The 16670-nt window shown below is 46.7% G+C and overlaps 1 long non-coding RNA gene across 1 annotated transcript in view; it reads left to right on the top strand.

Moving 5' to 3' along the window:
* The first annotated feature begins 676 nt into the window (after positions 1 to 676).
* LOC147120451 (uncharacterized) overlaps positions 677 to 16670 on the top strand; it is a 50392-nt gene continuing 34398 nt past the window's right edge. The window contains exons 1-2 of the long non-coding RNA XR_015078194.1: positions 677 to 790; positions 8620 to 8815. This is a non-coding gene — a long non-coding RNA (uncharacterized LOC147120451). The remainder of the gene's footprint in view (positions 791 to 8619; positions 8816 to 16670) is intronic.

The raw sequence follows: 16670 nt of genomic DNA, 5'->3' as shown, positions 1-16670 counted from the left end.
CTAAAGGTAGAGACAGAAGTCTGAGAGTGGGCAGCTGAAATGACAGTAAGAATAGAAAGCATTCAACAGAGAGAATGAATAAGACAATTAGTTTACATCAACAGGAAACTTCAAAGAATAAACCACTAAAAAAAGAGTATAAAAGATACCGGGGATAACTCCCCTGCTCTTCTTCGAAATAATGCCATGGGATCTTTTACATCCACCTGAGACAGCAGACAGGCCCTAGGTTTAATTTCTCATCTCAAACATGGCACTATCCAACAGTGCAGCACTCCCTCAGTACTGCACTGGAGTGTCAGCCCAGCTTTTGTGCTCAAGTCTCAGAGTGGGACTTGAACCCACAACCTTCTAACCTCAGAGGCAACACAACTGAGCCATGGCTGACACTAAATGAAAATGTTGTTCTGATGCATTAGATGTGCTCTTCAGGTTGGAGTAAAGTAGAAGGAGTTTTCTTTAGTTGGTTATGTACCTGATCCGGGAATGATTGATTCTAACAATGGTTACCAAGATGGAAATCTTTGCATTCCTCAGGATTGATATCCCTCATTTTGATCTGCATAAAAAAGCAACACAACTTTTAAGGAAATTTATGTCAAGCACATGCAGTTTTGTGCCATTGACCAACAATACATACAAATGACATAAGGCATTTTTTTTTGATTACAGGCTTTGCACTAAGGCCATTTGATGAATGCCTTGCTTTTATCAATGGAGTAATTGATGATCCTATTATAAAGTCTGAAAAGAACTTGATGCTGGTGCTTCACTCATCAGTGGCACTCTGGTAAATTAATATTAATTGTTTAATAAAGAGAAAAGAACGACTTGCATTTATATAGCACCTTTCACAACCTCGGAACATCCCAAAGTGCTTTTCAGCTTTACTTTTGAAGTGTAGTCACTGTTGTAATTGAGGAAACGCAGTAGCTAATTTGCACACAGAAAGCTCCCACAAACAGCAATGTGATAATGACCAGACAATCTGTTTTTAGTGATGTTGATTGAGGGATAAATAATAGCCAGGACACCAGAAATAACTCCCCTGCTTTTCTTCGAAATAGCGCGGTGGGATTTTTTATGTCCGCCTGAGAAAACAGACGGGGCCTGGGTTCAACATCTCATTTGAAAGATGGCACCTTCAAGGTGTTACAATTAAAGCTCACACCAGATACTTTTCTTGTGCCCAATGCAAATAGTCTGTTCCCATCGGTTAGTGGGGAGGTGGTGGCGTAGTGGTTATGTCACTAGACTAGTAAGCCAGAGGCTCAGTCAACTGCTCTGAGAATATGGGTTCAAATCCCACCACGGCAGCTGGTGGAATTTAAATTCAATTCAATTCAATTCTGGAATTAAATGTTAGTCTTAGTAATGGTAACCATGATACCATTGTCAATTGTTGCAAAAACCCATCTGGTTCACTAATGTCCTTTAGGGAAGGAAATCTGCCGTCCTTACCTGGTCTGGCCTACATGTGACTCCAGACCCACAGCAATGTGGTTGACTCTTATATGTCCTCTGAAATGGCCTAGCAAGCCACTCAGTTGTAAACAACCGCTACGAAAAACAATAAGAATAAAACCGGACGGACCCCTCAGCAACGACAACGGCAAACCCAGCCCTGTCGACCCTGCAAAGTCCTCCTTACCAACATCTGGGGGCTTGTGCCAAAATTGGGAGAGTTGTCCCACAGACTAGTCAAGCAACAGCCTGACATAGTCATAATTACCAAATCATACCTTACAACCCATGTCCCAGACACCACCATCACCATCCCTGGGTATGTCCTGTCCCACCGGCAGGACAGACCCACCAGAGGTGGTGGCACCATGGTATACAGTCAGGAGGGAGTAGGCCTGGGAGTCCTCAACATTGACTCAGGACCCCATGAGGTCTCATGGCATCAAGTCAAACATGGGCAAGGAAGCCTCCTGCTAATTATCACCTACCGCCCTCCCTCAGCTGATGAATCAGTACTCCTCCATGTTGAACACCAATTGGAAGAAGCACTGAGAGTAGCAAGGGCACAAAATGCCCTCTGGGTGGGGGACTTCAATGTCCATCACCAAGAGTGGCTCGGTAGCACCACAACTGACTGAACTGGCTGAGTCCTAAAGGACATAGCTGCCAGACTGGGTCTGCGACAGGTGGTGAGGGAACCAACAAGAGGGAAAAACCTACTTGATCTCGTCCTCACCAATCTACCTGTTGCAGATGCATCTGTCCATGACAGCATTGGTGGAAGTGACCACCGCACAGTCCTTGTGGAGACAAAGTCCTGTCTTCATGTTGAGGATACCCTCCACCGTGTTGTGTGGCACTACCACCGTGCTAAATGGGACAGATTTCGAACAGATCTCGCAGCTCAAAACTGGGCATCCATGAGGCGCTGTGGGCCATCAGCAGCAGCAGAATTGTATTCAACCACAATCTGTAACCTCATGGCCCGGCATATCCCTCACTCTACCATTACCATCAAGCCGGGAGATCAACCCTGGTTTAACGAAGAGTGCAGGAGAGCATGCCGGGAACAGCACCAGGCATACCGAAAAATGAGGTGTCAACCTGGTGAGGCTACAACACAGGACTACTTGCATGCCAAACAACGGAAGCAACATGCGATAGACAGAGCTAAGCGATCTCACAACCATCGGATCAAATCAAAGCTCTGCAGTCCTACCACATCCAGTCGTGAGTGGTGGTGGACAATTAAACAGTTAACAGGAGGAGGAGGCTCCAAAAATATCCCCATCCTCAATGATGGTGGAGCCCAGCACGTGAGTGCAAAAGACAAGGCTGAAGCATTTGCAACTATCTTCAGCCAGAAGTGCCGAGTGGATGATCCATCTCGGCCTCCTCCTGAGGTCCCCAGCATCACAGATGCCAGTCTTCAGCCCATTCAATTCACTCCACGTGATGTCAAGAAATGGCTGAAGACACTGGATACTGCAAAGGCTATGGGCCCTGACAACATTCCGGCAATAGTACTGAAGACTTGTGCTCCAGAACTAGCTGCGCCCCTAGCCAAGCTGTCCCAGTACAGCTACAACACTGGCATCTACCCGGCAATGTGGAAAATTGCCCAAGTATGTCCTGTCTACAAAAAGCAGGACAAATCCGACCCGGCCAATTACCGTCCCATCAGTCTACTCTCAATCATCAGCAAAGTGATGGAAGGTGTCGTCGACAGTGCTATCAAGCGGCACTTACTCAGCAATAACCTGTTAACTGACGCCCAGTTTGGGTTCCGCCAGGGCCACTCAGCTCCTGACCTCAATACAGCCTTGGTCCAAACATGGACAAAAGAGCTGAACTGAAGAGGTGAGGTGAGAGTGACTGCCCTTGACATCAAGGCAGCATTTGATCGAGTGTGGCATCAAGGAGCCCTAGCAAAACTGAAGTCAATGGGAATCAAGGGGAAAACTCTCCATTGGTTGGAATCATACCTAGCACAAAGGAAGTTGGCTGTGGTTGTTGGAGGTCATTCATCTCAATCACATGACATCACTGCAGGAGTTCCTCAGGGCAGTGTCCTAGGCCCAACCATCTTCAGCTGTTTCATCAATGACCTTCCCTCCATCATAAGGTCAGAAGTGGGGATGTTCGCTGATGATTGCACACTGTTCAGCACCATTCAAGGCTCGTCAGATACTGACGCAGTCCGTGTCCATATGCAGCAAGACCTGGACAACATTCAGACTTGGGCTGACAAGTGGCAAGTAACATTCGCACCACACAAGTGCCAGGCAATGACCATCTCCAACAAGCGAGACTCTAACCATCTCCCCTTGACATTCAATGGCATTACCATCGCTGAATCCCCCGCTATCAACATCCTGGGGGTTACCATTGATCAGAAATTGAACTGGACCAGCCATATAAATACTGTGGCTACAAGAGCAGGCCAGAGGCTGGGAATTCTGTGGCGAGTGTCTCACCTCCTGACTCCCCAAAGCCTTTCCACTATCTACAAGGCACAAGTCAGGAGTGTGATGGAATACTCTCCACTTGCCTGGATGAGTGCAGCTCCAACAACACTCAAGAAGCTCGACACCATTCAGGATAAAGCAGCCCGCTTGATTGGCACTCATCCACCTTCAACATTCACTCCCTCCACCACCGGCGCACTGTGGCTGCAGTGTGTACCATCTACAAGATGCATTGCAGCAACTCGCCAAAGCTCCTTCAACAGCACCTTCCAAACTCGCGACCTCTACCACTTAGAAGGACAAGGGCAGCAGACGCATGGGAACATCACCACCTACAAGTTCCCCTCCAAGCCACACACCATCCTGACTTGGACCTGTATCGCCATTCCTTCACTGTTGCTGGGCCAAAATCCTGGAACTCCCTTCCTAACAGCATTGTGGGTGTACCTACACCATATGGACTGCAGCGGTTCAAGAAGGCGGCTCACCACCATCTTCTCAAGGGCAACTAGCGATGGGCACTAAATGCAGGCCTAGCCAGCCAGCGACGCCCACATCCCATCAATGAATAAAAAAAAAAAAATTTTAAGTCCTTGCTCATTAGGAACTAAAATATGATATTATGCATGAAGCATTCTGGGATAGTCCGTATCAAGCAAATAATGAACCCTTTTCATGTTACCAGATAAGACATAGGACATCCAAGAACAACTTTCATTTGTATAGTGCATTTAATGTAGAAAAATGTCCCAAAGCATTTCGCAGAAGCAGAATAAAAAAAATAGAAGTGGAGGAGATATTAGGAGGGTGATCAAAAGTTTGGTCAGAGGTAGGTTTTAAAGATGAAGAGAGAGGTGGAGGGGTATAGGGAGAGAATTCGAGAGCATGGTGTCTAGGTGGCTGAAGCCAGGACCATCAATGGTGGGGCAGAGCTAGAGGTGAAGGACACAAGAGACCAGAATCAGAGGAACAGAGATTTCGGAGGCAGGGTTGTAGTGCTGGAAAGTGTTACAGAGATTGGAAGGGGCAAGATCATAAAGGAATTTAAAAATGAGGGTATCCACTACAGACTTTGGATGAGACCATTTGATGAATACCTTGGAGGAAAAATTCAGTTGGTTGCGCCACCCTTAAGGCGCTAAGTGGGGCGCAAACCAACTAGCGCCCGGGCGCGGCACTGCCCACGCCTCCCGCCAAATTCAGCGGGAGGTTAGTGGTGGCGCTAACCGTTAGCGCTGCAATGCTGGCGATGACATCGTCGGTGTGCGCAGCACCCCGCTCACGCCCCGGCCGCGATTTTCAGGAGCGCCCCCGGATTTACCGCTGGACTTCCGACAGGGTCAGGGTGGCGTACCTGCGGCCGGGGAGGCGCAAATTAAAGGCGAGGTGCGGGGCGGCCATTTTTGTTGTTGGCCGCCTGCCAGCACCTGCCTGCGCTCCCGTCCCCGGCCTCCGGAACTCCCCCCCCACCCCCGCGGAGTGTCGGCTGCGCGCCAAGAGCCCAGCACTTCTCTTGGGTGCCGGGCTTTTTTGCCTGCCACTCCCGATCCCCGGGGGCCCAGCTGGGCCCCAGATTGCGCTGCACAAGGCCCCTCCCCTTTAAGAAGGGGAGGAAGGCCTGCAATACCGCAGCGCGACGTGCCGCAGCGTGTGGCGCTGCGGCACGTAGCACCACGATATTCACTCGCAGCACCCCAAGAGGGAGGCGGGGCGCCTTCAGTAGTGCCCCGCTTCCCTTTGGGGCGCAACCGACCAATTTCCGGCGCTGGGGCGCTAATTTTTCTGGGGCGCTACTTTTAGTGCCCCGGCGAAGTTAACACCCCAAACGGAGCTATACTGAATTTCTCCCCCCTTGTTTTTAATCAATGGAATTATATTATGTTTTAAAGTCTGAGAAAAAATTGATGTTGGTTTTTCAATCATCAGTAATAGTAACTGATTAAAGAATTAAAGCTCACTCCAGATACTTTTCTTTTGCCTAATACAAAAAGTTCACTACATCACACAGGTCTTCAGAAGATGGTTAATTTCAGCCACACTAGACGTTTTAGTAACAAGCTAAACTATTCAGCATGTTTATTCATAAGTAGAAAGGAAAAGCTGCAAATGCTGGAAATCAAACACAATTAGAAAATGTTAGAAATACACAGCAGGTCAGTTAATGTGTACAGAGAAAAGGCAAGTTAATATCTTAGGTAGAATAATTTTTCAGAATTGAAAGATAAACAAATATTTTAGTAGAGTCAGGTAAATGGGTAAGGGGAGAACAACGGATACTTCAAACGCAGACTGGAAATTAATGAAATGAATGATCTGAAACCTGCTTAAAAGAAAAGCAGGAGATTGTTAGCAGATCATCTCAGTGAGATAATGGAAAGACATTAAAAAGAAATATGCAAATAGCCACAACAGTGAGAGGCCTACACAAAAAGGGGGATTTTAACTCCCTTTGCCTGATGCAAAACAAGCAGAATGAGAGTTAAAATCGAGCAGTTCCAATGCTGCCCCATGGTGATTTTAACACCAGGCAGTTGAGGCATCCGCCTGTGTATGGCAGACACCTCATTAAAATATGCCATTAATTTTCAGAGGCAATTTTAACAGCATACTGGTCGGAGCGATGGCCATGGTCTCTCCGACCAGTGAAACCTGGCAGACACCGAACAGAGGCCCCCAAAAGGTTACATAATAGACTTTTCTTTGTGGGGCCAGGAGGAGCAGGAGTGCTCTTCTGGGCACACAAGGCAAGTCTGGGCCTCTGCTGTCCCGGGTTACACCCCCACCCACAGGACTCTACCGACCCCCCAGCATACCCGAGTGCCAGCGGGCAGCCTCTGAATCACCTGATCTTCACAATGTAGCAGTTGGCCAGCTGCCCCTTTCCGCCTGTTTCAGGTGGGCAGCTTGCCGACGAGATGTTCTTGGTCCATAGCCTTGTAGGTTACAGCACTTCAAGTGCATATCCAAGTACTTATTAAATGCGGTGAGGTTTTCTGCTTCTACCACCCTTTCAGGCAGTGAGTTCCAGACTTCCACCACCCTCTGGGTGAAAAAGTTTCTCCTCAACTCCCCTCTAATCCTTCGACCAATTACTTTAAATCTATGCTCCCTGGTTATTGACATCTCTGCTAAGGGAAATAGGTGCTTCCTATCCACTCTATCTGGGCCTCTCATAATTGTATACACCTCAGTTAAATCTCCTCTCAGCCTCCTCTGTTCCAAGAAAACAACCCCAGCCTATCCAATCTTTCCTTGTAGCTAAAATTGACAACATCCATGTAAATCTCCTCTGTACCCTCTCTAGTGCAATCACATCTTTTCTGTAATGTGGTGACCAGAACTGTACGCAGACTCTAGCTGTGGCCTAACTAGTGTTTTATACAGTTCCAGCATAACCTCCCTGCTTCTATGCCTCGACTAATAAAGGAAAGTATCCCGTACGGTATGCCTTCTTAACCACCTTATCTACCTGTCCTACTACCTTCAGGAATCAGTGGACATGCATTCCAAGGTCCCTCTGTTCCCCTACACTTCTCAGTATCCTACCATTTATTGTGTATTCCGTTGCCTTGTTAGCCCTCCCCAAATGCATTACCTCACACTTCTGTGGATTGAATTCCATTTGCCACTTTTCTGCCCACCTGACCAGTCCATTCATATCTTCATGGTGAATGCCGTGAAGCTATAGCTAAAGCAAACAGGGTTCTAGGCTGTATTCACAGGACAACTCACTATAAAACAAAGCATACCATTCTGTCCTTATACAAAACCTTGGTTAGGCCTCCGTTAGAATACTGTGCTCAGTTTTGGTCCCCTCACATGATGGTTGATAGAGGCTCTGGATAGGGTTCAGAGCAGGGCCGCAAGATCAATTCCTAGTTTAAAACACGTTAGTTGCCAAGATAGGCTCAAAAAGCTGGGTCTGTATACTTTAGAAAAGCATACGCTCAACCTTTATAAAATAATGAGGGGACAAGATTGTGTATATGTGAAACAATTATTTAAACTGAATAGGATAGGGAGAACCAGGGATCACACTTAAAAGTTATGCAAGGGCAGAACTAGGTTGGAAGTTTGGCGGTTCTTAATTTCCCAGAGCTGTGGAAAAGGTTGCCAGCTTGTGCGGTGAATACTGATTCGTTGTATTCCTTCAAGAGGCTAACCTATTTCTGCCTGGGACAGAGATCATCTCATACAAGAGGTAGGGAATCTGCAACGTAAATCAGGGTCTATATGATCTTCTGGACTAGCTTCGATTACCTAAAGGGATCAGAGAGAAATTTTCCAGATTTTTTCCCTTGAATTAACGAGTTTTTATCTTTTTTTTCACCACTCCCAGGAGAATTTATGGTTCCGGGCAGGTGGGGTGTGTCTAGGTATCAGAACTATATGGGACAGGATAGCTGGACTAGGTGGTCATTTTTTGTCCATCATTGTTCATTTGTTTTCATATGTTCATATGGCTGTGTTCTTATAGAATCACATTCCTTCATTACTCAAAAGACTGGGGGGCATTACAACAGTAACTATGTTGCACTAACAAGTGGTAAATTGATATATTACAATTATTTATTTTTCAGGTATTTAAAGTGCAGTTCATTGAAACTTTCATCTGTATAGAAAATATTATTTGATGTTTTTAGCTGTAATATTTTACAATGCTGATATTTAAACTTGGTCAAAACAGGTATTCTAGGTTGTCAGAATGGAACAAGGCTCGTCCTTCATTTAAAATGGCAAAACGACTGGTGGCCCACACAAACGCTTCACTACTCTCAATGTATGGTTATGCCAAGTTTTTGGAGTGTCAGATTTTAGTGTTTAGAAAGGCATTGTGGGAAAAGCAAGAAACTGTCATGGAAGTCTACCAGCGGACAAAAGAGGTTTGTTTATATCCTTGGTATTTAAGTCCTCAATGTTAGACTAACATGTGTTTAACTACTTTAAACAAAATACTGGAAAAGTTACATTTCATTCCTACTCAAAAGAATCATGATGATAAGATATATGTTACGAATATTGTTTTCCTAGTATATATTACAGGTTAATTTTATTATGCATTTCTTAGATTTGCTTTGTGCTTAGGTTTTTGCAGTACATTAAATTCAGGATAGTGCTTTCAAATTGAAGCATGAAAGTTTTCTGAAGATTGCAACATTCCACTAAGGTATATTTGAAAATCTACAGTTTAGGGGCTCCCTCTGCCTGGGCATTAAAGGAGCAACACACCTGACATGCACTGCACCTATCCAGTTCCAGAATTTGAGTGCAGGCCACAGTGCCATATTTTCTGGGCGTCCGTGCGCTGGAGTGTCCAGCAAGCATAGAGATTGGGACATAAGATGTGAGGCTGATAAGATGTCCTCCTGCCTCATTAAAATCCATCGAGCTTGTGCCTACTTCAAGTGCAGGCCAAGCTTTACCCACCCAGGAATATGCCAGAAATCCCGGGCTGCATTAAAGAAGTGGGGTCCTGGTAATCCAAGTCATTCTGAATACAGAAATAGCGAGATAGTGCAGGTGAATGCGTGACTGGAGAAGTGGTGCAGGAGAGAGGGCTTCAGATTCTTGGAGCATTGGGGCCAGATCTGGGGCAGAAGGGACCTGTACAAGCTGGATGGGTTGCACCTGAGCAGAGCTGGGACCAATGTCCTTGTGGGGTGGTTAACTAGTGCTGTAGGGAAGGGCTTAAACTACTTTGGCAGGGGGAGGGGCACCAGGATGCAGCAGCAGAGAGGAAAGACAAGGTGCATAGAAAACCAGCAACAGAACAAATATGGTGTAGAAAGAGCAGGAATTAGATGGAGGTAAAAAAAGCAAAGCCGACTAATATGGTGTTAGAATGCATTTGTGTTAATGCGAGGAGTGTTACAAATGAGGTTGACGAGCTAGTCACATGGGGTTATGATATAATAGCTATGACAAAGACCTGCCTTAAAGATGGGCAGGAATGAGAACTAGACATTCCAGGCTACAACGTAGTCAGCAGGGATAGGGAAGGAAAAAAGAAAGGTGGGGGGATGGGGGCAGTTGGGGTGGGTGGTCGGCAGTATTGATCAAGGATAATATTACAGTTCTACACAGGTACGATATACTGGAGGGTTCAAAACTGAATCTATTTGGTTAGATTTAAAGAACAGAAAAGGAGCTGTTACATTGGCCCGGAAGGCATTCGCTGCTGACCTCGAAGTACGCTTCACACAAGGACCTCGCGATCCCTGTGTCGAGAACTTCGGGTTTTCTGACCTTCAATTCAAATCAACGGAATATAGTGGGGATCCCCTTGAGCAAACTGTTGTGACATCAACAGGCTGTCTAAGCAGCCAATCAAAATGAAGAATTCTCACAGACAGCGAACAAGGAAGTGAGTAAGTTCTTAAAATTCTAACTTTTAAAAAATGTTAGAGAGAGCAAAACAAAGATTGGTGCTCTCACATGGGGAAAAGGCAAACCTGAAACCACGTAAGAGCCAAAGTTTTCATCAGTTTCCCTGATTTGGCTCATTACACAGATTGCTGGCTCTGTGAGGGGGGCACAGTGCCACCTGTTTCAGAACTGTCAATGGCAGACCGCAACTTCATACACCAAATCCTGAAGTTGCGGTCAGTTTCAAAGACAGAATAACAGCGAACGCTGCCAGTTCACCGTCAACCCAACTGCAAATTCCGAGCCATTGTTTGGTGTTTACTATAAACACCCAAATAGTGAGAAGGAGCTAGAGGAGCAAATCTGTAGGCAAATTTAAAAGAAATTTTAAAATAATAGAATAGAATTGAAGGGGTTGTCTTATGAAGAAAAGTTGAGCAGGTTGGGCCTATACTCATTGGAGTTTAGAAGAAGGAGAGGGGATCTTATTGAAACATATAAGATTCTGAAGGGGCTTGACAGGGTAGATGCAGAGAGGATGTTTCCCCTTGTGGGGGAATCTAGAACTAGGGGGCATAATTTCAGAATAAGGGGGCACCCATTTAAATCGGAAATGAGGAGGAATTTCTTCTCTCAGAGGGTTGTGAATCTTTGGAATTCTCTTCCCCAGAGAGCTGTGGAGGCTGGGTCATTGAATTTATTTAAGGTGGAGATAGACAGATTTTTGAAAGGTAAGGGAATCAAGGGTTATGGGGAGCGGGCAGAGAAGTGGAGTTGAGGCCAAGATCAGATCAGCCATGATCTTATTGAATGGTATTGAAAGGCTCAAAGGGCCAAATGACCTACTCCTGCTCCTACGTCTTATGTCTTACTTTATGTTAGAATAGTAGGGGACTTTAATTATCCTAATGTAGACTGGGGATAAAACAGAGTAAAGGGCAAGGAGGGTGAAAAACTCCTAAAATCTGTACAGGAGAACTTTCTTAATCAGTATGTTTCTGGCCCAACGAGGAAGGAAACAGTTTTGGATCTAGCTCCAGGGAATGAAGTAGGGCAAGTGGAGTGTGTTTCAGTGGGAGAACATCTGGGTAATAGTGATCATAATATAATTAGGTTTAAAGCAGTTATGGAAAGGGACAAAGAAAAATCAAAGAAGAAAATACCCAAATGGAAAAGAGCCATTTTCAATGATTTGAGAATGGACAGGTGGACTAGAAACAGAGATTGGCCATGGAAGAGTAAATGAGCATAGAAACATAGAAGATAGGAGCAGGAGTAGGCCATTTGGCCCCTCGAGCCTGCTCCGCCATTCAATGCGATCATGGCTGATTATCCAAATTCAGTACCCGGTCCCTGCTTTCTCCCATACCCCTTGATCCCTTTAGCCTTAAGAAATATATCCAACTCCTTCTTGAATATATTTAATGAACTGGCCTCCACCGCCTTCTGTGGTAAAGAGTTCCATAGGTTCACCACTCTCTGGGTAAAGAAATTCCTCCTCATTTCTGTCCTAAATGGCCTAGCTTTTTTCCTTAGACTGTGTCCCCTGGTTCTGGACTCCCCGACCATCAGGAACATCCTTCCTGCATCTAGTCTGTCCAGTCTGTAGTGTATGTACCTTTAAGAGAGAACTACTTTTACAGCTCCTGTACACTGTAGTACCGGCAGTGACCACACCTGTATATAAGCCTTGAGCATGCCTCTGTACTGTCAGTCTTTAGACTACCCTCCTCCAGTAAACACCTGTTGATTGTTAAGTTACAGCATCCGTGTAGTTATTGGAAAACATCATACTTTAAGAATCACGGATTCAACAGTGGCGACGAGGTCGATTCGAATCTACCTGCAACTCTGCATTTCCTTTCAACGATTCGCTCTGGGAGGGCGGTGGAAGAAAGTCGAGGCCAGAAGCACGGGCGTCGACCACGAGCAACCGCCCAGTCATCCAGCAGAGAGTGAACATCGCAGGGGAGGCTGTTGAGAGCCGGGCTTGGTTCCCCAGCCACGACGATCCAGCAACAGACTGGCAACAGGTACAGCGCAGACCCTTCCCGGACAGCGGCGGCTGGAGCCGACCGACGGCATAGAAAAAAAGCCGAGCAGCGTCAACGGGGTAAGAGAGAGGGTGAAGCACGCAGGGTGCAGCCGGGGGTTGAAACCGAGCGGCGTCAAGGAAAAACAAAACAGAGAGAGAGGGTAAAGCAGCAGCCGGGTTCAGGACCGAGCGACGGCAATGGGAAAGGCGCACAGGAGAACGCGCAGAGCACAGCCAGGGCTCAAGGGCTGAACAGCGTCGCGGGGAGAAGAAGGGAGAGCGCAGGAGAAGCCATTGAGCCACGGAGAAGAAGGGAGAGCGCGGGAGACGCCATTTTAGAAGCCGCAGCAGAGAAGAAGGGCGAGCGCGGAAAGAAAGGAAAGCGTGGGAGACGCCATTTTGTGCCAGCGGAGAAGAAGGGAGAGTGCGGGAGACGCCATTTTAGACAGTTAAATCACACCCAGGGATGCCGAAGAGTGGCAGTATCACTGCGTTCGACAATGAAGTCGAAGATTGGGCGACATATGTGGAACGCATTGAGGTGTACTGCAAGGCGAATGAAGTGCCAGATGCTAGGAAAGCACTGGTTTTGTTAAATTCCATGGGTGCAAAAACTTATGGCTTACTGCGAAGCCTAATTACCCCAGAGAAGCCCGTGGATAAGAATTTCGAAAGCATAGTGGAAATCCTACAGGACCACTTAAACCCCACACCGCTGCTGATAGCAGAAAGATTTAAGTTCCACAAAAGGAACCAGCATAAAGACGAAAGTAATGCTGAGTATTTAACAGAACTATGCAAGCTATCGAAACACTGCCAGTTTGGAATGGGACTAGCAGATACGTTAAGGGACAAGTTTGTGTGTGGGCTTCAAAGTGAAGGAACCCAGAAACGGCTTCTATCAGAAAAGGATCTTACGCTGGACAAGGCTTTCAGCATGGCAGTATCACACGAAGCAGCCACAAGGGGCGCTGCAGAGATACAACGGAGTCCGCAAGAATATGGCACCAATGAAATGTCATATGGAGCAGGGAAGTGTTATCGCTGCGGCAGAACAACACACGACCAGAAGGATTGTTGGTTCAAGGACCAAGTGTGCAGACAGTGTGGAAAAGCAGGACACATAGCAAGAGTCTGCAGGTCAGGGAAGAAAACCAACAGCAAGAAATCTCCACAGGAGAAGTACAAAAAGGTACATAAGGTGATGGAGAGTAGTTCAGACGAACAGAAAAGTGATACAGACTCCGGAAGCAAGGAGCTTGGTTGTCTGAAACTACATAAGGTAACCAAAATGGAGGATCACCAGACTATCTGGGTCACACTCAAGATAGACGGAGTCCAAGTGAAAATGGAATTGGACACAGGATCAGCCCTAACAGTCATAAACCAAAGGGACTACAAGCGGCTATTTTCACATATACCATTGAAAGCTACAAAGATTGTCTTGAAGACGTACATGGGGCAAAAAGTCTACCCCAAAGGAAAAATAAGGGTGAAAGTGATATACAAAGGCCAGGAAATACCTAACATGGACCTATATGTATTGCCAGATGGAGGACCACCACTACTAGGACGTGAATGGATCCGGAAGATACAATTAGATTGGCATTCCATACAGGCACTGAAGGTTGAGGCCAAAAAGGATGACGACGTCACACCTGGACGACTGTCAAAAATGCTAACTGACGCACAAGAAGTGTTCCAGGAGGGACTCGGAACACTAAAAGGCATAACAGCAATGATTAAAATAGAGGAAAATGCAAGCCCAAAGTTTTTTAAGGCCAGACCGGTGCCTTATGCGATCCGACCAGCCGTCGAAGCAGAGCTGGAAGGGTTGGAACGTTCAGGAGTACTGTCCAAAGTAGACGGGAGCGAGTGGGCTACACCCATCGTTCCTGTAATGAAGAGGTCATTGAGTAATACGCCTGGGGAACCAAAGAAGGTCCGCATCTGTGGGGATTTTAAGGTGACAGTGAACCCAGTCCTTCACATGGTACAATATCTGCTTCCACGGATTGAGGATATTTTCGCCTCGCTATCTGGAGGTAAACGCTTCACCAAAATTGATCTGGCCCAGGCGTACTTGCAAATGGAGGTAGAAGAAGCCTTGAAACAATACCTCACGATCAACACTCATAGAGGTCTCTACCAGTACAACCGGCTGGTGTTCGGGGTAGCATCGGCTCCGGCTATTTGGCAAAGGGCAATGGATCAAGTCCTGCAAGGGATTCCAGGGACCCAGTGTTATTTGGACGACATCCTGGTCACGGGCGAAAATGACAGTGATCACCTCGCCAACCTGGAGAAGGTGCTCACCAGATTAAAGGAATATGGGCTACGAGCTAATCGCCACAAGTGCGAGTTTTTCCAGAAGCAGATCTCGTATTGTGGCCACGTTATTAAGGAAGAGGTGTTACATAAGTCCCCTGAAAAGATTGAGGCAGTAGTCAAGGCTCCAGCACCGGAAAATGTGTCACAACTGAGGTCGTTCCTCGGGCTGGTAAACTACTACCATAAGTTCTTACCAAATTTGTCTACAGTATTACACCCACTGAACACCCTACTGCAAACGGGGGTACCATGGAAGTGGAATGACGAATGTAAACGAGCTTTCCAGAAGTGCAAAGAATTGATCACATCAAAAGAGGTGTTGGCCCATTTCAACCCAGCACTACCAATTCGTTTGGCATGTGATGCATCACCCTATGGTATTGGAGCGGTGCTGTCGCACAAATTCCCAGACGGGTTGGAGAGGCTAGTAGTCTTTGCATCTTGGTCACTAACCTCAGCTGAGCGCAACTACACCCAGATTGACAGGGAGGCCCTCAGCCTAGTATGGGGAGTAAAAAAATTCAACCACTATCTGCATGGGCAGAAGTTCACCTTGCTGACTGACCACCAACCACTTGGCTCCATCTTCAATCCAAAGAAGGGCGTTCCGGTGATGACTGCACAACGGTTACAAAGATGGTCCCATTTTCTAGGGGCGAACCAATATGAAATAGAATATAAAGGCACGAAACAGCATGGAAACGCTGATGGGCTATCACGCCTGCCACTGCCTACTGTGGAGGAAGCACCAGCAGTGGACCCTATTGAGATATTTTATTCGTCAATAATTGAACGATTGCCAGTAACTAATGCGGATATAGAGAAGGAGACCCGCAATGCTCCGACACTGTCTCGGGTATATGATTTGACGGTGAGGGGATGGCCAACACATGGCGACTCACTGTTGCCAGCATTCTCATCCAGAAGAGAACAGCTGTCAGTATGCCAGGGGACAGTGATGTGTGGATCCCGAGTGGTAATTCCACCCAAGTTAAGGGAGAGAGTGCTCAATGAGCTTCACGAAGGTCATCTGGGATGGGTGAAAATGAAAAGCCTTGCTAGGGCTTATGTGTGGTGGCCGGGGATCGATCAACAAATCGAGGACCTAACCAAGAGCTGCTCAGGATGCCAGAAGGTCCAAAATGCACCACCACATGCCCCTCTACACCCATGGGAGTGGCCCTCCTCTCCATGGCAATGGGTGCATATTGATTTTGCTGGTCCATTCATGGACTCAATGTTCTTAATAGCAGTGGATGCACACTCGAAATGGCCTGAGGTGATCAAAATGTCCTCCACCACTACGGAGAAAACGATTGCAGTCCTACGGACCATATTTGCCAGGAACGGCTTGCCAGAGCAGATTTGCTCTGATAACGGACCACAGTTTGTGTCCGAAGAGTTTCCGAAATTTATGAGAAGGAATGGGGTAAGGCATTACACATCCGCCCCGTATCATCCAGCCACAAATGGATTGGCAGAGAGGTTCGTATAAACCTTTAAAAAGGTGATAAAGGCCATGTGCGATGATGAAATTCCACTACAGCATAAGGTGGACAATTTCCTGTTAGCCTACAGAAATGCGACACATGCAGTTACCAACCAGACCCCGGCCATGATGTTCTTTAACCGAAGGTTGAGATCTCGTCTGGATTTGCTCAGACCAAATGTGCGAAGAAATGTTGAGGATAAACAATTCCAGCACATCAATGAGAAGCCGACAAGGAGCTTCAATGTAGGACAACCAGTCTTGGCCCGTGACTACCGAACAGAGAAATGGCAACCCGGAACGATATGCACACGGCAGAGGCCATTAATGTACACAGTGGATGTCGGGGAAAACATTGTGAGACGCCACGTCGATCAGATCTTAGCGTCACAGGAACGAGTCAACCCCATGTCTCGCGTCCCTGGGGATGAACCCGACATACCGGTAGCATCTACCTCAGAAACAGTAGCAGTGGAAACTGATGAAATAACCGACGAAAAGGGACCAGAATCGCCTC

This window comes from Somniosus microcephalus, chromosome 4 (genome assembly GCF_052327205.1).
Source record: "Somniosus microcephalus isolate GS21.2 chromosome 4, FLI_Smic_1.0, whole genome shotgun sequence".
NCBI lineage: Eukaryota > Metazoa > Chordata > Chondrichthyes > Squaliformes > Somniosidae > Somniosus > Somniosus microcephalus.
This window is presented reverse-complemented; position numbering and strand designations above follow the sequence as displayed.